This window comes from Delphinus delphis, chromosome 3, assembly GCF_949987515.2.
Source record: "Delphinus delphis chromosome 3, mDelDel1.2, whole genome shotgun sequence".
Taxonomy (NCBI): Eukaryota; Metazoa; Chordata; class Mammalia; order Artiodactyla; family Delphinidae; genus Delphinus; species Delphinus delphis.
The window spans coordinates 51,831,019-51,856,134 of record NC_082685.1 but is presented as its reverse complement, the minus strand read 5'-3'; positions in this window follow the sequence as shown (position 1 = coordinate 51,856,134).

Below are 25,116 nucleotides of genomic sequence, written 5' to 3'. Positions count from 1 at the left end.
TTTGCAGAACAAGTAGCTTTAGTGCTTTTGTCTCAGGATAGACAAAAGACTAAGTTGTATCAAAGGACATATAGTCAGGATGCTCATGATGTTATTTTGTACTGGGTTGGCCCATCACCTTCTTCTGAGCCAGCCAGTATAATCTCTTGGGTTGACACCCACATGCCACTCCACAGAGCAACAACGAATACTCCCTGAACCCATGGGTACTCGCCTGTCAATAACTCATGATGCTCAAAGCTGGATGACATCCACTCTGCTCCTTGATCCTCTCTATGGGATATCTACCATAGTCATTCAGCTTCTTATTGGAAGCCCTTTACTAGAGAACAACCTCCTCCTTCCGAGCCAAAATTGGCCACCCTTTGGGGATAGCTGGAATGAGTTTAAACCCTCATTGGCATGACAACCTCTCAAATGCTTGAAGACAGTTATGATCCCTCTGAATCCTTTCTTCTCTAGGATAAATCCTGTTATCAGTTTGTTGAAATCAAGGGCAGAAAAGACTTAGTTTACAGATCAGAACAAAAGTAAATACCTTAAAATTCATGTCCCATGACAGCAAAGAATGACAGAGGATAAGGAAATCAGAATAGAAAATACAAGTTTTAAATTTCTCTATTAATCTTCGTACACCATCTGGAGAGAGCCATAGATGTTCTGGTTGCTGGGTCATGTCACAGGACAACACCTGACCAGGCCCAGGTAAGCAGACACAGAAAATGAACTTGGAAGCAGACATCTTCTCTCAGGTGGGACAATCCCTGTGTCAGGAGGCATCAGGAAGGTCCAACACAGGGTATTTGGATAGGTGGGTTGGTGGAACACTGTGTCCGAGCAGGAATAGGGAGTAGAGCATGCCAGGCTACATGGGGAGATCTAGGAGCTTGTGACTCCTAGTCTCTGGACCAAAGTTTTGAAGCAAGACTTACATTCTTGGGAGGAGACTAGAAGGAAACCAAGGCAGAACTCTACCCTAGAGGGACAAAGCTACTGGACAGGATCTCAGGACTAAGACATAAGGAAAAATCCAGAGATCAAGTAATTTAAACTGAAGTAAAATGTGGGATCAGAATCCAGGGTGCAAGGCGATGCCTAATGACCAGCAGGGTTAGCTTCAAGAGCAATTTGAATCTCAGTCCCCGAAGACCAGAATAGAAATGGGTAAACATCTCGTTCCTTGGGTAAGAAATTGGGGAAAGAGGGTTTGAAGTTGATAGATGTCTTTGGCAATAAGCAGAGAAGACATGTGAAGTTTGTGACCAGAGCCTGATAAGTGGGGGGAAAAAAGAGAAAATGATGTCTTTTCTTATATTTACCTGTTTATGATTTGTAAAGGAAAGTAATATATCATGTTTCTAGTTAGGAGCAGACTTCCACAGGGTTGACCTAATTTAGCGCTTCCTAAAGCAAGCTATGCATCTAATCGCCTAGGGAGGTTGTTAAAAATAAAGGTGTGCAGGAACCAAACCAGATCTACAATTCAGAATCCCAAGGGGCCTAGGAATCTGCATTTGTAATGAGATCTCCTGGTGATGCTTACACACGGCTAGCGTTGGGAGCTGTTCTCTAACATACCAGAAAAAATTACATAAAACTTGTAAGAAACAGAAATTTTCCAAAAATTGGAAACATCACCCTCATGTGATCTATATGTCTGCCACACCATGGGGTCTGACATAGTTAAAATCTATCCATGTCTTATTCTACCTATCTCTGTCTCTACCACACACACTTGTCCTTTAAAGTAAATTTTCCACTTAATCTTTTCTGCACTGATCTGTTAAATATTTGAACTCGACTGTTCAAGTGATTATTTGCATCTGGTATTTAAGATCCACAACTGAATAAATACCATGCTGTTAATCAAACAAATTCATTGTGAAAAGGTAAAAATGTGCTCTATATTAATTTCAGTAACTATTTCAGGCACTCACCAACAAATAAATACCCACTATAAGTTAATCACCTAATACAAAGTCCCTAAAAGTTCACAATCAAATAAATCAGAACCCCAGCAATGATAGATTCTTGTAATTATCTTTATCAAGTTAACATCTGTGTATAATTACCCACAATATAAGATTATGTGAAAACAGGGAGCTCTGGGACTGATTCCCAAGACAACAAGCGCTTTATCTTGTAAATTAATAAAACCAATTTGCACTTTACAGACTTTTTCATCCACTGGTCTCATTGCAAAGATAAATTAATTTAATTGTAGCATAACTTCCTGGAACAAAAGCATCATCCTCAAGATCAAAAAATGCATTTAAATTACTGTCATGATGAAAATCCATTTATTTGTACAGTTTCCTCAAAAATGTGTCTCTCAACTATAACACTAGTGCTCAACCACATTAAAGAAGTGGAGGAAAAAAGTGTTTGGAGAAAAATTTACTTCATAATTTTAAATTGATCTGTTTGGAAGTAGGACTATAAGCCGAGCCTCTTCACTTCAAGACCAAGCTTCCGTCCCCATCACCCAGCTAATGAGAATGATGTCAGGGATATTTCAGAGAACAGAGAAGCCACATCGGCTGCATATGACTAAGAACTCATTATCTCTACTCACCTACTCCCCACTCACAGTGTCTCTTCTGAGGCCCACGGGGAGCTCCCTACTCAAAAACAGCCTCTTCTCCTAAATCTTTCTTGACTGCTAAGGATTAGGTCTCAATCTTGATATTTGACTTATTCCTTTCTCTTAAGGAATCAACCATGAAGGTTGATTAAAATAATATTACTATATATCAAACACATAGGCACAAAAATATATATGTTGTTTAACCTAAAGAATCCTTGTTAGAGCAAGTATACCATGTCTATCTCCTAAAACATAAGGAAGGCCTCACCTGTTGTTCATAAGACCAGCTGCATCCAATATATCAGAGTTGGCATCATCTAATGGCAATAACAAAACCAAAGCTGAGACCAACACAGCACAGGCTTTATTCAGTGGCCAAAGAACGGAGAAGCGGGAACTAAGTTCGCATATCAACTTCTCACCTACCTGGAGAGAGTGGTTTAATTTTAAAGAGTAAAGGCAAAGGGAGGAGGAGTGAGGCTCATGATGGGGATGAAGATGCCTTTTGGGGAAGGGGCAGGGCTTTTTCAAAGGGAGTGGGGTACCACCTCCTTTTTACCCATTTTTGGTCCTTCATGTCCAGTCATGGCCACCGGTAGGTGTCACTTAGTATGCTGATATAATAAATTCAATATATGATGAGAAAAAGCAAAAACAATGGAGCCAGTGGCTCCATTTCCAAGATGGTGCACTCACATGGCTATAGGCTAGAGGCCTCAGTTCCTCATTACATGGACCTCTCCACAGCTGAATGTCTTTGTGACATGGCGACTGGCTTCTCCCAGAGAGCGGGCAAGGAGGAAGCCACAATACTATGTATCTATATCTATATCTATATCTATATCTATATCTATATCTATATCTATATATATCCCTAACGTCAAACATCACATACCCTCCCTTACGCCCACATTCTGTTAGAAGCAGGTCACTAAATACAACCTACACTTAAGAGGAGGGGAATTAGCATCTACCTTTTGAAGGGAAGAGTATCAATCTGTAGACATATGTTAAGTTAAAACTACCACAGGCTTCTTTCTGAGACTTTGTCATATTCTGCAATGCCTGCATATCATGTCAGGTTAGCTCCCAAAGATGCTCCGTTCTTTAAACGGAATAAGTGCTGATCCCAGGCATGCCATTACCACTGGTCTACGCTGGAGGAGAGAGCCAGATTACAAGGGACAATGCAGGGCATTATAGCTTAAACGTTTGAAATTGGCACTGGCAATTTCAGGACAGTTTGTGAAAATAAAGAAATGGCTTAAACAGTTTTATCTCTCGTGGATGGTTTGGCCACTCACTAGACCTCCATCTGAAGAGTTCAAAACGATACAATAGCATTGGACTGTTACTCTTCTTGTCCCCCACACTTTATTTGAGCATGTTCAATTTTACAGCCTTCTCCTCACTGCTAAGTTGAGATCAATGTATTGACATCTTGGTGGGAGAAGTAGAACAAGAGACAGCTACTCCCTAGAGGGAAACCAAAGAGAGGTGACTTTCTTGTTTCCATGGGTCAGGATGGTTGAGGTCAAATCTGGCTAAAAATTCTCTCTGTGGGGTGCTGCAGAAGACACGTGGACTCTCCAATGAATATTCCTGTCTGCCTTGTCTCTGTTGCGCACTCTGCTTGGACCATCTGGGATGCTGAGTGCAGTGAATAATATAGAGAGCCCTCTCTCTCTCTCTCTCTTTCTCCCCACTCTCTCTTTCACAAACATACATGCACGCACGCACGCACACACATACACCATCCTAACTAATAGATCTGACCTATTAGAACCTGCATTGGAACTTTTAGAACCCTAGTGTCCTGCTTAGAAGTAGAAGGGATCCAAAAGACATTCTCATTTATGCTGAGTCTCACCCTTATGAAATGCCCAGCATCCCCAGGGGAGTGGAAGTAGTTTTTCACAAGTATAATAATAACAATAAAGTCCACATCACATTTCAGAAACTGTACTACGTGCTTGAAATACATTATTTATTCCTCACAACTCTGAGATGAATACTACTATTATTCATAATAATGGAGATGAATAATAGTATCCCCATTTGACAGATGAGAAATTGAGTCTTAGAGAGGTTCAGTGACTTGCCTGAGGCTAGTCAGCTAATAACACGTGGTGAAGCAAGTGTTCAAACCCAGGAAATCTGAAGCCAGATTTCATGTTGATTCCTAGTACTCCATCCAGCCAGAATAAGCACCCAAAATAATTACTTAGTGGAAGAGGGAACAGATGAAGAAGGAAAAGAAGAGTAGTAGAGGCCCTATTATTGACAGCTTTTATCTCTTACTACCAATTACAAAGTATGGTCTCTCATTATTTGGACATGTGTTTTTGTCTGTCAGTTAGACTGGACATCTGATGAATAGAGTCTGTCCCTTGGGGACCTCTATTTCCTCCTGAGTACACAGGAAATGCTGGATAAATAACCTCCATACCAGAAAAACAAATGACATGACTCTAAGAATTCTCAGGAAATTATACCACCTCATCATGTTGTTTAGTAACTTACTCCTCATTCCTCAATTTCTTAAATAGTCTAATAATAGACTATACCTCTTAAAGTTTCATGAAGGTAATTGAGATAATATTTACAGAGAGTTTAGCAAAACCCATCAGAGTAGGCACTCAACGTAATTTATTATTACTAATATTATAATATCCAGGTTTCCATTGGTTTAAAATGAACTATCTGTATGTATATATGTATGTTTACTATATATATAATACTATATCTATTATACTATACTATATATAATACTAATATTGCTTTTAAAATAATCTTAAGTACTTAGTGTCTGGCAAGCACTTTAGAAGGTGACTTATAGGTATTACTAATTTTAACAATGAAGCTCAGAGAAGTCAACTTAATTTATCCTTGATCAGATAGCTAAAATGTACAAGAGCTAAAGTAAAAATCTGAGTCTTTGTGATTTCAAAGTCAATAGCATTTCTCCTAAAATTAAGGACAGAATCTGAGCCAGGTTCCCACTCCTCTGCCCCTCCGAAGGTGTGAAGAGTTATTACTGATAGGAATGCTCCCTGTCTCTCAGTCCACAAGGCATGCTCCTATTTCCTACCCTGGGACACAACATTTCTTTCAAAGGAGAAACTCCACCTTTTCAGTGAGGCTACAGTATTACCACTCTGGCATGTGAAAGAAGACAGACTTGGAGAAGGCAGTAGCTACAATCCTGTTTGACACTGGAATTCCTTGTTGATGGGGAATCGAACCTAGAAAACAGTCATCTTTTCCTGTTGACCTCCAGCTCACAAGACAGAATCGGTCTTGCTTCCTAAAAAAGATACCACTGGACTAGCATATCTTAGCACACACTAGTCCATTCATGGGGAGGAGGTAGTCTATTTAGATCCAGGTTACCTGTTCCCTCACATGGCACTCAGCATATCTGTTTGTAGCAAAGCACATCTAATATCACCACTACTGTGTAATCACTAAGAAAACGAATTTTATTAAGTAAAAGGCAAAAATGCCAGTTTCTTACAAGCTGGGCTAAGCATTGTGTATAATCAACTTCTCCCTGCCTTTTAAAAATCAGATTAATGAAGCAAGAGTGCTTTTCAAATATAATCAATCTTGGGATTTGAGTGGGTGTGGAGGGTAACATTTACCAAACACGTTGCTCTCAGAGTCTTTGCATTTATGCTTGTGTTACTCTTCTGCAAAGTGAGTGGCTAATAGCCTGTCCTATTTGAGTGGTGATTATATTTACATTGACTATGCTTAATGCATTGATGGGAGCGGGAGGTTATAAGCAAGAAAATATGAGTGATCAACAATCTTTAATCATATGGCCTTTTGAAACCTGCTCATAGATACTGAGCATCACTCTGCTTCATTCTCCTGTCTCTTCTTACTCTCACAATTCAGTCAGAAAAAAATGCCAATTAATAACAATATTGATTCCAGCTAACAATTACCGAGTGCTTACTAAAGCCCAAACACTCGAAATCCTACTTACTTCTCACAGCAACCATATGAGGAAAGTATTATTACTTTCCCCTTACAGTTGAGAAAACTGAGATCTACCACTTTTAAGTCAACTTGCCCAGCAACTTTTTACCCTTAGTCAAAGGTGGAGTGAGGACTTAGCATCAGGTAGATGTGCCATTAGTCTCTGGTCTTGACTGCTATACAGCCTCCTGACAAAGGAAGGAAAAGCCAAAGGTGGTGAAAATGTTGCATCCTGACACATGTCTACTTTGATCAGAGTACTTCTCAACAAGGTGCTCCAACTCTCGTTACCATTTTCTTCATGGTCTAGTCCAATCTAAGGCCTTTCTTTGGCCTCCAGTATGAGAACAAACAGCTGCAGTAAGAATTCATTCATTCCATCCATTCCATAAACACTTGCTGAGGACCTAGTCTATACCGAAACATGTGTCAAGCGCTCAAGAAATGTTACCTCAAGAAATTTAGAGTTTACACGATTTTAGTGCACAAGATGCACATAGAAGCACGTGGCTGGTCACCCAGCTCAGAATGATCCAAGGGAAGCATCATCAGAGCTGAGACTTGAGGCTGAAGAGAATTTATCAAGGCAAAGTGTATTTGTGTGAGCTGTGGCCTCAGTAACTGTCCTGTTTCTTGCCTGCCAGAATGTTGTTTTTCCTCTTTATGGGCTTACCAAAATCAAAAGCAGCAATGCCAACCATCAGTCATCCAAATAAGAGGAAATATAGTATATTGCATGAAGAGAAAACCTAACAGGACAAGCACGTTACGATGCAGGAGGTAAAGATACAGTCACAGTTTCTAGTGACCTTGGCCGACTGGTAGCATCTCACCGAGCAGTCCGCTTCCTTGTCATTGCTGCATAAATATGTATGTAAAGGTATATGAATACAAATGTAACTGCCAGCTCTCCTGATCTTTTTACCTCTGCCATAAGAATGGCACGTCCCTAATCAGGTCTGCTCCTTTAGCCTGGTTCCTACCATGCAGAAATGAAGAAATGCAGAGCAAGGCCACAGCAGCTGACCTATAGTTAAAAACATGCAATGTAAGTGAGAAATAAATCATAAATCCCTAAGAGAATGGGGTTGTTTGTTACTGCAGCAAACCTGAAGAACATACCTTCTAAGAGAGCTCTTTGGATTTCATTGCTAGCCATACAGGAAAAAAGCAAATACCAAAGCGAAACAAAAGAAATAAACATCTTTGAATGGGGTGGCTGATTTTGCCTGGGGCTGTTTCATGCCACCAGTCATTTCCTATGATTTTGTAATGGTTGCCTGGAGGGCTGTAAGAACATTTCTGGAGTCATCTATCTACAACCTCAACAGGGAAAATTGACATAATTGGTTAGTAATGCCAGCCATGAGCATGGAATTGAGAGGTGGTGATGCAGATGATGTGTTTGCTCATCTAGGGCCTCAACTTCTCCCACCCTTCCTGCCCTTCAAAGAAAGGAATATTGTGTTTTCCTCATTGTCTCCCTCGGTATCCTTCTAAATATTCCTTCCCCCTCACTGGAATCTCACAATTCTGGTGGCAGTAACTGGGAGAGTGGCAGTAAACGAGGCTGGCTTTTTTGCAGAGTAAAGGGTCAGTGTAAATACTCATCTTTTTTCCTTGGACAACCTGCCCATGTACTTTCCTTCTCTCATCACTCCCTATTCTGAAAGAAGTGGTCAGTTTTACTGACTCTGTAACTGGTCTTACACAAAACACATGTAACTCTTGCCAGAGCTGAATGGGGTATCTTCACAAAACCCCATTCTTGCCAATTCTACTAGCTCACTCAGGGTTAGGCTGGGACATAAAACAGTGAACCAGAGACATATTTCATGTAGTAATCAGGCATTAGCACTAAGCGTATGCCATATTCCTTCTCACAGAACCACCCTCCAACAAACCACTCTTACACTGTTAGAGCGCCATCTAGAGGCCACTCTAACAAATACCGTTTCCCAAGCCTCTCAATTAGCCTGCTATAAAGGTAGCAACACTACAAACTAAATGAGTAGGAGAGAAGTAATTTTTACTGTGCATCTCTATGTGGCAGGATGCTATTGTTGGAGACTGAATGCTTTATCTCACTCAAACATATAAAGTAGTTATTATTATCCCCATTTTACAGATGAGAAAACTGGACTTAGAGTGTGCTCTTTGCTCAACCAAGAAGCAGAGCCAGCATTCAAAACCTTGTCTTGCTGATATCCATGCAGATACTCCTTCTACTATTCAGCACGTCCAACTCTTTATTTGGCTCAGTGCTCTTAGATTTCAGGATGTTTTGTTAAACCTCAACAGAATATGTCAATGAAGAAGATGTGTCTGTACAGAACCAAATACACTTAGTTACTTCCCCTATCTTGACTATGCCATGTCTTTTCCCTCTATGACAGATATGCGCTAAATAAATATTTGTTCAATGAATAAATGACAGATAAAATGTTTTTCCTTTCCTTGCCTCCTTTCAAACCCTTTTCAAAACTGCATTCCCAGAATAGCTGCACCCACATCTGACCACTCTGTACATTCTCATCACGTGAAAGGTCTTCCTTGCCACCCTCCTCCACCCTCCAAGTAAATGCCATACTACACAGTCCATGCATTTCTAAGGATAAAGTGATTCAGAGTTAAAATTAATCAGGATACTCCTAACATGAAAGAAACCCTATGCCAAACCATTTTTCTACAGTAAAGAGTCATTGAATCATCTGAAAAACCACTTTCTTATTCATCTGTTTTGTTGAGCTTGCTTTCCTGATACTGGTTTATATTAACTAAGGTGTGGATATATATCTAAACATTAATGTTTATTTTTCAGTGACACCCAATTAAGCCTTGTAAGTATTTTTTCTAGGACCGTATGCATCGTTTCAGTAAAAGTGTGAGCTCTACGAGGGCAAGTACTAATTTTGAAAATATTTTGTAACCCTCTAATTCCCACTGCAGTGTCTTCAGCTATATTATTAAATGTTTATGACTGACAAAGAACTTGTCCCTCTCTAACTAGTCCTTTGAAAGAAATACGAATGAGCAATTAAATGTTAAAACGGAACAAAAGAATGAGGAGTAGATTTTCCCAGAAGGTAATTATTGAGTGCCTACCATATTCCAGGAACCACACTGGGTGACGGGGGAACATAGTCTCTGGCCTCCAGGCTACACACAGTCTCATGGGATAAACAGACAATTACGGTGCAGTGTTCTGGGTGGGCAGAGGCCCACAGTGTTCTGGGTGGGCAGAGGCCCACACTTTGAGGGAAGGCAAAAATGACTGACTGCTGAGGTCTCTAATTACTGAGCTTTCTCCTGAAGTGACGGTAAATGCTATAACGCAATTATAATAAATATTATAATGCAATTACAATAAATGTGCGTTGAATTAAATCAAATTGCTGCCTTGCTCTCCAGAAGCTCAAATACGAAATATGAGCCATGAAAATTAGAAATGTGTGTTTTTTTTAATTCAGAGCTTCTAAGTATGTTACCTCTGGAGATATTTCAGAAAATTTTAACCCATAATAGTCCTTAAGAAATTTTATAAGATTCTATCCTACCCAAATGGCCCTTTGATCTGCTGAATAGATCCTTCTAGAAGTTTCTTTAGATTTTTCACAGGCATTGGAGGTAAAAGAATCCAAGGAACTGGCAAACCTAGAATCTAATTTTTCTGACATTGGGTGATTTAAAGTTGATAATGACAACGGAATGTGATTGAAAGCATCCACAATTTGTACAAAATTGTGTCACATAGAACTGTGGCCCCCAGCACCTATAAATGCTATTCTCTCAGAATTAGGGGCATCTTAAACTTTTTTTCTACCCTGCTCAACAAGCTCTTTGAGAGCACAGCCTGTGTCTTTCTTATTACCATACACTGGGTCCTGCCAAAGTGAAGGGCACAGAGTAAGCATTTACATGTAATGAGATGGATTAAAATATTATAATTGAATGCATGTAAACAAATATAATTGACTGTCCCTTGGAATGGCCTGAAGTTTTTGTGGAATTTATAAGTGTACATCTCTCCATCACCCTCTTTGTTGAGCAAATTTGTCTTCTTTTCAATTTAAACTTTCTGCCTTATTGCTTACAAGTAAAATATCTTTTTATAGACATATTAGAAAATAAAAATAAGCAACATTTTAAAAATAAAAAAATTCTATCACCTAGAGTTAATCAATATTAACATTTCGTTTCATGTTTTTTTCAAGATTTTTCTATGCAAATATACACTTTCAAAAATAAAGATATTTTCCTGATGTATATATTATTTTGTAACATATGCATATAAATAATAAGTAAGCATATTTCATATCATAAGTATGCATGTATATTCTCATCTTTAGTGGTTACAGATCCAACATCTATATCTCAAAATTCATTTAACCTATACTTGATATCAGACAGCTAGGTTTTTCCAAATTTTTGTTATTTTAAACAACATTGTGACAAAGGTCTTTATACTTAAACTTCTTGCATTCATTTGAGAGTTTCCTTAGAAAACTAATAGAATTGCTGGGCCAAAGGGAAAGACCATTTTAAAGCCTCCTGATGCTTAGGCCTAAATTTCTCTCTGGACCCACCTTATATAGACACTGTACCAATCCTGGGTAGTATCATTGTTCAAGCCTGTATGATAAAGAAATTTTTAATATTCATTTATTTTCTATAGTTAGTAAACAGGAACATGATTGTGTAAACCCTGTCTATGAATATAAGCAGAATGTATAATAGTTAAGAAGTGAGTTCTCAAGCCAGATTACTTGATCCCATATCCTGATTCAGCCATCGACTAGCTCTATGCCTCAACCAATTTAAATACTTCTTTGTGCTTTTTTCCTCATCTGGAAAATGGGACAATTAAAGTATCTCTCTTAGGGTTGTCCTGAAGATTAATTGTATTGATCCATCAAATGGATTCAGAAGAGTACCTTACACATGTAGATTTTCAATAAATGCTGCACATTCTCTTCTTTTTCCTGGGAAAACTACTAAATTAATTTTTCAGCCCCCCTTGCAGTTATGTATGTCTATGAGACTAGAATGTAAGATGAATTGATGTGTGTCATTTACTGGCCTGACTCATTAATACCTTCAAGACATCCTCATCCGTTACGCTGTCAGCCAGCTAAAGAGGGACAATCTCGAGGACCTAGAGCAGGTGGAACCATAGGATGGAAGGAGCCTGGATCTACGAATGAATGAATGAATGGAACAAGAGCCCCACCTCCACCAACCACACTGAACTATCAGTATATCAGTGAGAAATAAATGTGTACTGTGTTACATTTGAAATGTTTAGTTGCTTCTGTTATAGCAGTTAGCCTTTCTGAACTAGTGGAGTTGCCTGTTATTATTCTCTTATCACATACTATCTGTTTTAAAGAAGAAAGAATTTTGATCTCAAGATATGAAGAGTGGATAGATGAAAGGAGTTCAGAACTGAAAATTTGCTGCAGATAATTGATAACTTGATAATATATGATTCCAAGGGTCATTCGTCTACCTGAAATGTTTTTGTTTTTGTTTTTTTTAACCTCATTTCTTTCTTATAGTTCTCATTTTGGCTCCAGGCTAAAGAGGTTAATCTTAATACAGCTAAATGGATTTATTCAACTTAAAAACACAGATTCCTCATGTCCCCTCTTAGCTTTACCAGTGAACATTGTTTTCTTACATTTATTTACATTACATCTTACATTTATATACACTTAGACCATAAATACCAAAGTACTAGCTGAGAAAATCCAGGAGGAAACATTCTTCAGGAAAAGGAGAAATATTCAAAAGAAAGTCTACTGCATTAAAAACAAAATCCAACAGAAACAAGAGAAAGTTCCCTATAATGGTTATGAAATGTCTAAAGCAAAGTTGCACCAAACAGGAATATATTTACCAAGTTTTCCTCTTGAGGACCATAGACATGAAAGAAAAATGCTCAGTTTAGGGCACTATTTGTTTTGCAAAAATAGAAAAAAGGAAAGGAAAGGAAAAAGGATACCAAGAATGATACAGAATGAATATATATATATATGCCATTTTATGAGCACTGAGACAAAAATTTATTCAAATATAAACCATATAATTTTTTTCTAAGGTTAGAGCTTCCAGCTGAGACTAACTGAGGTATTTTTCAGAGTATTTTGATACTCGAGGGACCATAAGATATTAAATAACACTATCAAATGTATATTTCTAAATATAGAATTAAACAGCTATCCCCTTATTTGCATCATGCTCTGTAGTGTGTTTTGTATAAAGGAAGGTATCATCAGCCCCACCCCCCAGATAGGACACTGAAATTCAGAAAAGTCAAGGGGTTTGTCCAAGGTTATATGGACAGTGTTATAAGGCCACACAAGTAATCATCCACTGAGTGATGTGCATGCTTAAATTTTCACATATGAATTTTCTAGAAATGGTTAAAGTGACAGCTATGATCAAGTTAATCAAGGTAACAGTTATAGATGCGCCCATGAGAGGAAAATGTGAGCAATAGGATGGATTTGAATTAGCCCAGCTTAAATCATAGAAAAGAACAATTGAATCATTTAATAAGCAGTAGATTAAAACCTATTCTAATAATTCCGGTGAAAATACCTGAAATACGAAAGGTTTACCAAGCCCCACTCTAATAGTATACTGGTTTCAGGAAAGAGTAAGTAAAACAAAATTTTAGCTAATAAAGTGATTCAGCAAGTGCTTTGGATCTTTTTGTGGTGTAATTTAACCTCCACATCTGTTCCTGAGAAACAGCTATATAACAAATATTTATATATTTAAATCCTATTGCCTATTTATTTTCAGTATTCCATCTGAAACATAATTCTTTAGAAAAAGAAGAGAAGCTAAGGGACCTCTTTATAAAATCATACAAATACAACAAAGTTGTAAATAATCATGCATTTAAAAGAACATTAAACTTTCTTGAAAATGTAATAAGAATATTCTAAACAAAACGTAAAGTAGGAATTCAGGGTAAGAACTGAAAGGCATTTCAACCTGTTTTGCTGTTGTTATAAAATGTTTATGCTAAATTGAACAAATACAACAAAACAACGAAAAAAAGAAGAAATGACTTTCAGTTCTAAATCAGTTTGGCAAATACGCATGAATACCTCTTTATTAGTAAGCACACCAGCAGAAAACAATTCATCCCAGATGACTCAAATAAAGAGACTTTAATAAAATGACTACTTACGGAGGTGTGAGCAGGGTTAAGGAGATTTTAAAAAGGAATGGGGGGCTTCCCTGGTGGCGCAGTGGTTGAGAGTCTGCCTGCCGATGCAGGGGGTGCGTGTTTGTGACCCGCTCCGGGAGGATCCCGCATGCCGCGGAGCGGCTGGGCCCGTGAGCCATGGCCGCTGAGCCTGCGCGTCCGGAGCCTGTGCTCCGCAACGGGAGAGGCCACAACAGTGAGAGGCCCGCGTACCGCAAAAAAAAAAAAAAAAAAAAAAAAAAAGGAATGGGGATGCTACCTAAATCTCTCTTTCCCAAATCAGAAAAAAAAAAAAAAAAAAAGGTGAGCACAAGTACCCAAATAATAAAGTCTAGCAACAAGTACCCAAATAATAAAGTCTAGCGGAGTTGTTTAGATTGACACCGAAATTCTGCTTTGATGTTTTGGCAGCTAAACTTAAAGAAGGATGATGATTGGTTACATCATCTGCTTCAATATTATCATCATCAACATCATCATCATCCTCAAAGAAGTATTTACTACTTATTGGGTGTCAAGAACCTGACATTGTGCTGAATAACTGTTAGAACAATCAGTCTGGACTTAGTATGGGGAAATGAAGGGATAGGAAAGAGAATCCATGAGCTCAGAAGCAAGTGAAATCACTAAGAGGCAATAGAAATAGAGAAGAATTAATGACTATGTAGACCGAAGCAGTGATAGATGGCTAGAAAAGGGGAAAGGAACTATGTGGCCAAGAAACACAGTGGAAGAAGGATCCATTAGATGAATGATTGCAGTTGTAGGGTTGTAAGAGAGAAAAAAGGAGACAAACGTACTTCTGAGGTTCTAATTCCATGTGCCCAGAGGAATAATGAGGCTGTTAACAGCTAAGGGAAGAGAGGGGGGTTGAGTGCAGGTTAGAAATGGGAATGAGGAAACAGGGAGGTGTTTCTGGTCTTACCTGAACAAGGATTTAGACATGGATTCCAGTCCTAGCTCAGCTCCTCACTGGTTGTGGAAGAGCAGGCCAGTCTCTGAGCCTTTGTTTCCTCACCTGAAAAACCATGCTAATTTTAGTGCCTTCCTCGTAGAGACTTTTTTGGTTGTTTTGTTTTAATCAAGATCCTTTTTTCCAATAGTTGTAGGTTTACAAAAAAACTAAGCAGAAAGTACAGTTCAATATACCACCTCACTGCCCCCCCAATTTCCCTTATTAACATCTTGTATTCTGTGGTACAAGATGTATTCGTTACAAATCTATTGTATTTGTTACAATAGATGAAGCAATGGTGATACGTGATTACTAACTGAAGTCCATAGTTTATACTAGGGTTCACTCTTTGTTATCTATTCTATGAATTTGGACAAATGAACGACATGCCCCCACCATGACAGTACCATTCAGAATTGTTTCACTCCCTAAAAATCTGTACTACACCTCTTCATCCCCTGCCCCCAACCCCTGGCGACCACTGATCTACTGTCTCCATAGTTTTACCTTTTCAGACTTGTCACATAGTTGGAGTCATACAGTATGTAGCATTTTTAGATTGCTTTCTTTCATTTAAAGTATGCATTTAAGGTTTATAGAGTCATTTTAAAAGTCTTGCAGAGAGTAAATACTAAACAAATACTAACTGTTGTTACTCCTATCATTAGCATTGTTATTATTTCATAAATGCTTCATTTTCCTAGGGTTTTGAAAAGTAGATCATGCATTTCCCTAGAGTCATGTAGGTCCTGTTTGCTGGTTCTCCCTGTTATAGCTACTTTCTTTTACTCCCAACTTTTTGGTAACATTTCTTTCACCTCTAATTTGTTTACTCACTCCTCACTCCTCTGATAAAACTGACAGTTTTATCAGAAAAGGGACTATTTTTGCCTTGTCCACTACTCTATTCCCAGCATTGAGCACAGTTCCTGGCAGGTGGCAGGTGCTCCCTAAACGTTTGCAAAGTGAGTGAAAGGTTGGCATGGTGACCTGAATTGAAGAGACAAGGACTTGCAGTAACACAGCTTTGGGCAATGAACTGAAGGAAAGGCTGTGATGAGACCACATTCCCCATGACTAGAAAAATGGTGGAGGACTTGATCCAGCCTACAGCTCACACACACAGGGACTTAAGTAGCTGCTAAAGGGAGTCTTCATTTACATTATTCCCTAATCTCAACCTGTAGTATTTTAAGTTTCTATATAGCAAGAGATGTGTCAAATGGCTTTAGCTAATACACTGAATGTTATTCAAATATATAAAATTTAATATCTAATTATAACTTTTTGAGTCCAACTCAAATCAGAAGTAACTTTACCCTAATTTTTCTTTGGATGCAAAACAAATTCGCCTACCCACAGTGCTACCTGAAATAAAATCAATACTAGTTAATCAGTGTTCCTTAGGACTCGCTCCAGATATGTGAGAAGAGAATTGTTTAAAAAACAATTGATGTCTCTCCTCTGGCTCATCTCCAAAGTATTCAAAGCATGTCTCTTCATCTCTGCACGTTTTTCTTTTTGTCCCATTTTCATTTTAAACTAATGATAATGATACTTCATTGATGTCGCTCTGGAAGAATGGTTAAGTGGAAAGTTTCCTCTAAACCAAAATGTTCCCTAACCCACTGGGGAATTCTGAAAGCTAGATACTAATACGTACTGTAATTAAGAAATAATGACCTTTCCACCATGATTTATTTCCACAGATTTAGATTCAATGCTGAGAAGCTACAGTTTAAATTGTTGCCGTGCCCAATAGTAAAAACTCCTATAAATCCTCTGAGGTCAATTGTAAAAAAACATGCATTTCAGCAAAAAGAAAGTTAAGTGAAGGTGTTGTTCTTGTTACCCTCACTTCCACCCAAATTAAAGGAACCACACAAGCAGCCAGATGGACAGAGAAAGGGAGAGGGGGAGAGGGGGAGAGGGGGAGAGGGGGAGAGGGGGAGAGGGGGAGAGGGGGAGGGAGAGGGAGAGGGAGAGGGAGAGGGAGAGGGAGAGGGAGAGGGAGAGGGAGAGGGAGAGGGAGAGGGAGAGGGAGAGGGAGAGGGAGAGGGAGAGGGAGAGGGAGAGGGAGAGGGAGAGAGAAAATTAATATGAAAAAGCATTACCCTGGGCTTGCTCTGAGGTCTTGGGGGTAGTTTCTCTGCTAGCCCTGCTACTGTGAAGCCTGAAGCCGTCCGCTTTCCATTCCTTAGGGTGCCTGTTCAGTTAACTAACTGAACAGTAAGAAAAAAGAATGAAGGCAAGGTCTAAGGCCTTGAGTAAAGTACTTCTCAGCTGCCCTGAAGGATTAACGGTGATAGCACAGGGCAAGAAAAACCCCACTGCTTGCTCAGAAGAAACTGGAATTCAGCAGATTCAGCTCTTAAATGTAAGTTAACAGCACCGGGTGCGGAATGAGACCACTTACCAGCTGTGTCAACTTGAGCGGCACCCTTAATCTCTCTGAGCCTCATTTGCTTCACCTGTCAAAGGTGGCTGATGATTTCTCTTTTTGTGGGGCTGCGTATATCAACGTAAAAAGCACAGTGGTGCATTTCCATTTTTTAAAATTATGCTGGCCTCAGCTAATCTTCAAAGAAGCCTCTGGAAACAGTTACAAGGGAGGTCAGAGAACCACCCCTTGGCTTAATTTGGGACACAGGGCAAATCATCGGCAGTGATGGGAACCTTGAACTGGGGATGGAGTATTTTACTTGAAATGTACAAAATTGGGATGAAGCAATTAGATTAGAAAATTGTAAACCTGGTGAGAGGATTAAGAAAATTCTGTTTTATCCTAATTAATGTCAAATGTATTTTTCAATCACCCCATAATGAGAAAATCAGAGAATCCTGAAAAGAAAAAAAAGTTAGATCTTTCTCACCCCCGACAAAAGTGAATAGAGTATGTGGCTTTTTATTATTATTATTATTATTTTTTGCGGTATGCGGGCCTCTCACCGTTGTGGCCTCTCCCGTTGCGGAGCACAGGCTCCGGACGCGCAGGGTCAGCGGCCATGGCCCACGGGCCTAGCCGCTCCGCGGCACGTGGGATCCTCCCGGACCGGGGCACGAACCCGCGTCCCCTGCATCAGCAGGCGGACTCTCAACCACTGCGCCACCAGGGAAGCCCCACAAATACATTTTTGTAATACAGTAATGACTCCAGAAAGAAGTGTGATGTTTTAAAGGGTATTCTGATCTAGATTGAGAAGGCCGCTCTGGGGAAAGGCAATCATATGCCCTCCCTCCTTAACACAGGCTTTTCCAGAGCATACTCTGCAATGGAAGCTGGTGCATGAGTAGTTTATTTAAGGGAGAAGCATGAGAGACAGGGACCAAGAGAGCCAACACAAGCCTACGTTATGAGATTTGCCTTTACTCTGGGAGACAACTGACTTCTTGATCCCATCAGACAGCTGAGAAATCTTATGACATGCCTCTATGCACCCTTTGCCTGAGAGAAGAAAAGAAAAAGCATTTGTTGGTGGGCTTCTGTCCCACATTAGTCAAAGGCTGCTTCATGGGGTGCTTTGGACATCCCCAAATTCTGGGTTGCACACGTATGCCTAGTTTTAAGTGCCAGCCAGGTCTGCCAGTAACCGCAGCTGAGCATCCCCTGGGCAATGCAAGAGTTATAGGGTAAGTACCCCAGACAATATAATCCAGCAGGACCCTATGGGGCCTTCCAGGGACAGATCTCTCCCCCATATCTTCTGCTGTAGCTCCTCTGAAGTACCTAGATAATAGTATCTGATGCACATTTCCTGAGTTGTTTTACAGATGATAAAACCCTCCACCAAATGGAAGAAATTAACTATTTGATGATCATGAGCCCCCAGACCTACTGGCGCCTAAGGATTGCTAACGTTAACTGCCCTGTTACCTCACCATGAATGACTCAGAGAATTGTGCACAAGCTGATCACATACCCTGCAACCCTCCTCCCTCACCTGGCCTTTAAAAGTGCTTTGCTAACTATTTACAATAGCCAAGATGTGGAAGCAACCTAAATGTCCATCAACAGATGAATGGCTAAAGAAGATGTGGTACATATATACAATGGACATTACTCAGCCATAAAAAAGAATGAAATAATGCTATTTGCAGCAACATGAATGGGCCTAGAGATTATCATACTAAGTGAAGTAAGTCAGACAGAGAAAGACAAATATCATATGATATCACTTAGATGTGGAATCTAAAAAGAATGATATAAATGAACTTATTTACAAAACAGAAACAGACCCACAGACTTAGAAAACAAGCTTATGGTTACCAAAGGGGAAAGGTTGGCGGGTGGGTAATAAATTAGGAGTTTGGGATTAACGTACACACACTACTATATATAAAATAGATAATCAACAAGGACCTACTGTATAGCACAGGAACTCGAGTCAATATTCTGTAATAACATAAATGGGAAAAGAATCTGAAAAATAGATATATGTATATGTATAACTGAATCACTTTGCTGTATACCTGAAACTAACACAATATTGTAAACCAACTAAACTCCAATGTAAAATAAAAAAAAGTTTTTAAATGCTCTGCTGAAACACTTCGGGGAGTTCATGGTTTTTGAGCACAAGCCAGCCATCCTCCTTTTACTGGCGCCTTTACAATAAATACTGCGTTTTCCTTCACCACAACCTGGTGTCAGTAGATTGGCTTTACTGCACAAGGGAGAATGGACCCAAGTTTGATTTGGTGACAACACTCCATTATTTGCCCTGCACAAAGCTGGTCCCCAAAACAGGTGCTGCAATTAGAGGAAAGGTCAGGAAGGTCTGACTGGCACTGATACATCTCCTGACACAGCCATCCTGCATTCTACTCCAGATTCATCTTTCAGAAAGCTTTCATCATGGCACCTCCAACCACTAAAACTTCCTAGGAGCTACCTATTATCTACAAAAGAAAGCCCAAACTCTTCACTATGACAGTCAACCCCTCTCCACTATTTTTACATCACTTTCTCATATGAACCACAATGTGTCTTCACTTGCAGAATAGAGAATACAATATGTCTCTCTGAGTCTTCTTTGTCAATACTGTATTCAAGAAATATTTGTGAACTACATATGTATAGTGATACAATATAGTGATATTATACATGAGATGTATAATATTTAATATATCCGTCATTACCACAGTTGTTCTTAACTTTATACAAAGAAATATTTTTTTATTCCCTTCTTTTGTCATGTCTCTATCACTGAGGACAACAGTGGCCATGACATTTTAGAACCATATCTAAGAAAGGAAAATATTCTATCTGAAAATGTACACTGGGACAAGTTTTGTCAATCAGCAAAACCAAGGAGCATCTGGGCAGAATACTAGGCATTGTGGCTAGTAACAAAGGAGGCTGGTTTGAAAAGACCTTGAACTTGAATGGGGATACTGGAAACCATCAAGAGTTAGTAGATGGGGCTTGTGCGGCTAATTATTAGTAAGATGGAAAAACTAGTCTGGAAATATTTTCTTTGTTTTTCCCTGTGGCTAATAGCATTTTTTAACTAATGTTTTAAGTTTCAACCTTTATAAACCCTGCCTGCGCTTACTTTGGCAAAAGCCTGAAATTCACTACTCTCCCCAGATGGTCCTTATTTAGGATGATAGCTTGGATTCAAGTACAAAAAGGCAATTCTTCTGGTTTTTTTTTCAGTATGCAAGCCTCTCACCGCTGGGGCCTCTCCCGTTGTGGAGCACAGGCTCCGGACGCGCAGGCTCAGCGGCCATGGCTCACGGGCCCAGCCGCTCCGCGGCATGTGGGATCTTCCCGGACCGGGGCGCGAACCCGTGTCCCCTGCATTGGCAGGCGGACTCTCAACCACTGCATCACCAGGGAAGCCCCAAAAAGGCAATTCTTAACTGTCTTTAATCCAAACAAATATTTTAACGAACTGAATTAGACATGCTGATCAGGATCTGTGCCCTGCTCACAATCACTTCTGTGCAAAACTGCCCTGTGCACTGCTGCTGCTAAAGCCTTGCCAGCCCCATTGAGCACCATTTAATCCAAGGCAGGCACCTGGTCCAAGGCAGATTATTCATCACAGGTGCAAACTCAATGAGAGAGAGAGGAATTTCTGACAATTTCCAAAGTTCTGATTTGCCAAACCAGGTGAAAAGTGTTACATTGAGAGCATTGCACAGGGATCAAATTTGAAAACTTTTTTGGCTTTGTGTTACTTGTGGAAACCTAGGCAAAGATATACAAGAGACAAAGGGATATAGGGCTTCAGACTCAGCAGAGAGGTCTGAGCATATAGGGGGTCAGTAGCATACAGAAAGGGCCTGAGGAAAATATGGAAATGGATAAAATTAATGAAAGAGAAGTGTGAAAAAGAAGAGGTGGAGTAACGCCAACATTTGGAAGAGTCACAGGAGTCCAGGAAGAAAATCATGATTGATATGCCTCGTGAAGTATTTAACTGTACTCAACAGTAGAGAAATAGTTTTGTAAATTACAGTAAAATATTAAATAGCCATGGATGATGACACTTCGACAAAATCTTGATGACATAGGGAAGTATTCAGTTTATAATAGTAAATGAAAAAGTGAAATTCCTTGTACTTCCATTCTTCCTTTCAACCTCTTGTATGTGTGTGGGGGGAAGAGCAAGTGGGATAAACGGAGGCTGTTGGTAAAATAGAAGAGAGAGACCAAGATGGTTATGTTGTTCTCTTTGCTTAGATGTATTTTCCAAGTTTGTACAATAAGTATGTTTTCTTTTATAATTAAAAACACCCTTAAAATTGTAATTATAAAAAATGTTTAATACATTTGAATATAATGAGAAGACAGTTCTGTGTTAACAGGGGAAGAGAACCGGGGAGTCAGGAATATCCCTGCTCTAAGTTTATCCTTGGCTGTTTTCTGTGAAATCCGAGAAGCTGATCAGCTCTCTAGCATTCTCTCCTCATCTTAAACCTGAGGGAGCCAAAACCTTTGGAGCAATAATGAGATGCCAACAACTAAATTTAAGAAGGAAAAGTCTCAGAGACCACAAAGAAAACTTTCAGTGCCAACCAATTATTTTAGGCCATCACGTATTTCAGTTATATAAGCTCAATAAACATTATGCTGACGTTTGTTCAGATTTAGGAGGCTTTATCTCCTATTGCTGTCAGCATATTTCCTGCATACTAATAAGCGTCCCCACATTTCATATAAAATAGAATATGAGCCTCATTTTTAACAAATTACAAAGCCACAAATTAATTAGTGATTTGCTGAAGAAGAGAGAAATTTAGAATTCTCCTGTTTTGGCTTTTGCACCAAGCCCAAAAGAAATGAGGCTGATTAAATTTTAACAGGCCCCCTTCCCAACTCACAAGTTCCTGTTAGTCAATAAGTACTTTGGTCTCATCTCTCTCACACTTCCTTAAATTCTAAACCTTTCCATCCGTCCATCTGTTACTATTAGTTGATAAGATTCTTTAAATTCAGTAGTATTTGGGCTATCTGAGCCTTACACTTAATTTTAAATATGGTGAATATATAAATGTTCCTCTGTAATTACCTTCCAAAACCCTCAGAGGATTGGGCGATAGAATGTTACATTCCTAAAGTCTATTTTCCTCTTAATGGTGAAGGTAAAAATGCTCAATTTATTTTTTCTTTCTAGAGTTTTGTCCATTTCAGAGAGAGGAATTGTATTTTTTCTTCTCTATATAAATCTAGGAACATTGCAACTGTTGCCAAGAGAAATAAATTACAGTGTTAAGCTGCAAACCTGTAGGTTTAAAGGTTCACCTTCCTTCAACATTATTTTAAAGGAAAAATACTAAAATTTCAGCCAGCAGAGAAGACAGGTTCTTGGGCCTACTTTCCACTATGAAGTTCAGTTCCTTGTTTTGGAATGCTTAAAGGAACCTTATAATTCTTCCAGAAAGGAAGTATAATTTAAAATTAGGCCCTGGCCTCAATGAATAGCAAGGTGATTAGAATTGGGAACGCCTTTCTTTCTCAGCACCATTTCCATGTGTTTCTCTACTGTTCTCTCTCTCTTCAATGCATGGCCAATTACAGTGTGCATACCATCATGCTGTAAAATATTTAATTGAAAATCCAGAACCTGTATTTTCTTTATAGATCTAGAATTTTTCAATTGTTTTGCCTTTATAAAATGGAACGGCAGTTTCAAAAGGTAATGTAGTGTCAGATTTCGTGTTCTTTCCAGAGAAACCACTACTCTTTTGGATTACAATTATCAAAGCTGAAATGTCCAGATCTTCCTTGACTTACAATGGGGTTACTTCCCCAAAAACCCATCGTAGGTTGAAAATGTTGCAAGTTGAAAATGCATTTAATACACCTAACCAACAAACATCAGGGCTTAGCCTGGCCTACCTTAAATTTACAAGACTGGTATCGCTAATTTTGGACAAGATACCACAAATCTCATGCACTATTGGTAGGAGTTGGTAAGATGATATGACCTCTTTAAAAATTCTTCAGCAGTCTTTTTAAAAAGTAAACATATATCTTATACTGTGAATTACAACTGAATTCCTAAGTATTTATCCAAGAGGACTGACAACATGAGCCCCTAAAAAATATTTTACAAGAAAAGCAGCTTTGGGGGAATTCCCTGGTGGTCCAGTGGTTAGGACTCAGTGCTTTCACTGCCATGGCCAAGGTTCAATCCCTGGTTGGAGAACTAAGATCCCCTGTGGCACAGCCAAAAAAAAAAAGAGTAACAGCTTTAATTGTAATTGCTAAAACTGGTAACACGCAAGTTTCTATCAATAAGAAAATGAATAAATAAATTGTACCATATTCATACAATGGAATAATACTAAAGACTCAAAAAGAAAGCATTTTTATAAGCACAACAATGTGGATGAATCTCAAAAGCCTGCTGAGTGAAAGAAGTCAGTCATAAAAGAGTGCATACCATAGAACCTGATTTATGTGAAGTTCTAGAATAAGCAAAACAAACACCTGGTTGTTGAAATCAGAATAGGAGTTTTTAGCTACTATGATTAAAGCTGATATGAATACTTTTCTTATAAAATGTTTTTTAGAGGCAGGTGTTGTCAAAAGAGGGATACTCCACCAATGCTTTCTTTTACTATTTTTAATTGTATTTGTATGACTTTATTTTTTCCTCTTTTTCCTGGATGATTTTTAGTTGTTTTCTTAGTGGTTATCCATTAGCATCTTAAATTCATAACAATCTAATGTGAACGGCTATGTTGTAATTATGCCTAATTATGTATTTATAGTTTGTTTCCCATTTACATGTATTTGTAATTATTACTACATGCATTTGTCTTTTAAATCTTATAAGAAATAAAATGAGTTGAAAACTCAAAAATCACAAGACTGTGGCTATATATAGGTCCATGTAATGTTTACCCATGTATTTAATTTAACCAGTCTTCTTTATTCTACATATGCATTTATACTTTCTAATGTCTCTCACTTCAGCCAGAGAACAGGCAGATCTACTAGCAATAAACTTGTTCAGTTTTGCTTACCTGAAATGTCATGATTATTAATATTTGATGGATACTTTTGTTGGAAATAAAATTATGGTTGTTAAAAAAAACAGGGATATTGAAGAATTTTCTGGGATGACAGTAATGTTCTATTTCTTGATAGGCATGTGTATTATATAGAGCTGTACAACTAGTATCCTTACATGTCACTATATGTAAAGTATATCTAAAACCTTGATTGTCACCAATGTTCATAGCAGTACTGTTCACAATAGCCAAGACATGGAAACAACCTAAATGTTCATCAACAGATGAATGGATAAAGAAGATGTGGCACATATACACAATGGGATATTACTCAGCCATAAAAAAGAATGAAATCATGCCATTTGCAGCAACATGGATGGACCTAGAGATTATTATACTAGGTGAAGTAGGTCACACAGAGAAAGACAAATATTATATATCACTTACTGTAGAATCTAAAAGAGTAATACAAATCAACTTATTTACAAAACAGAAACAGACTCACAGACACAGAAAACAAACTTAATGATTACCGAAGAGGAAAGGGGAGGAGGGATAAATTAGGAGTATGGGATTAACAGATACACATCACTATATATAAAATAGATAAACAACAAGGATTTACGGTATAGCACATGGAACTATATTCAACATCTTGTAATAACCTAAAATGGAAAAGAATCTGAAGCCATACACCCGAAACAAAATATTGTAAATCAGCTATAGTTAAACAAATATAAATAAATAAAATTATGATTGTGAGTACCCGCTTTCAGAACTGTCCCAAGGACAAATCTACATCTCCCCTTATTAAAACTTGGTTATCAAAGTCAACACAGTCCTACTTTATGCCTAAATTAGTTCCAGTTGGATTTCTATCATTCCCAAATGAGA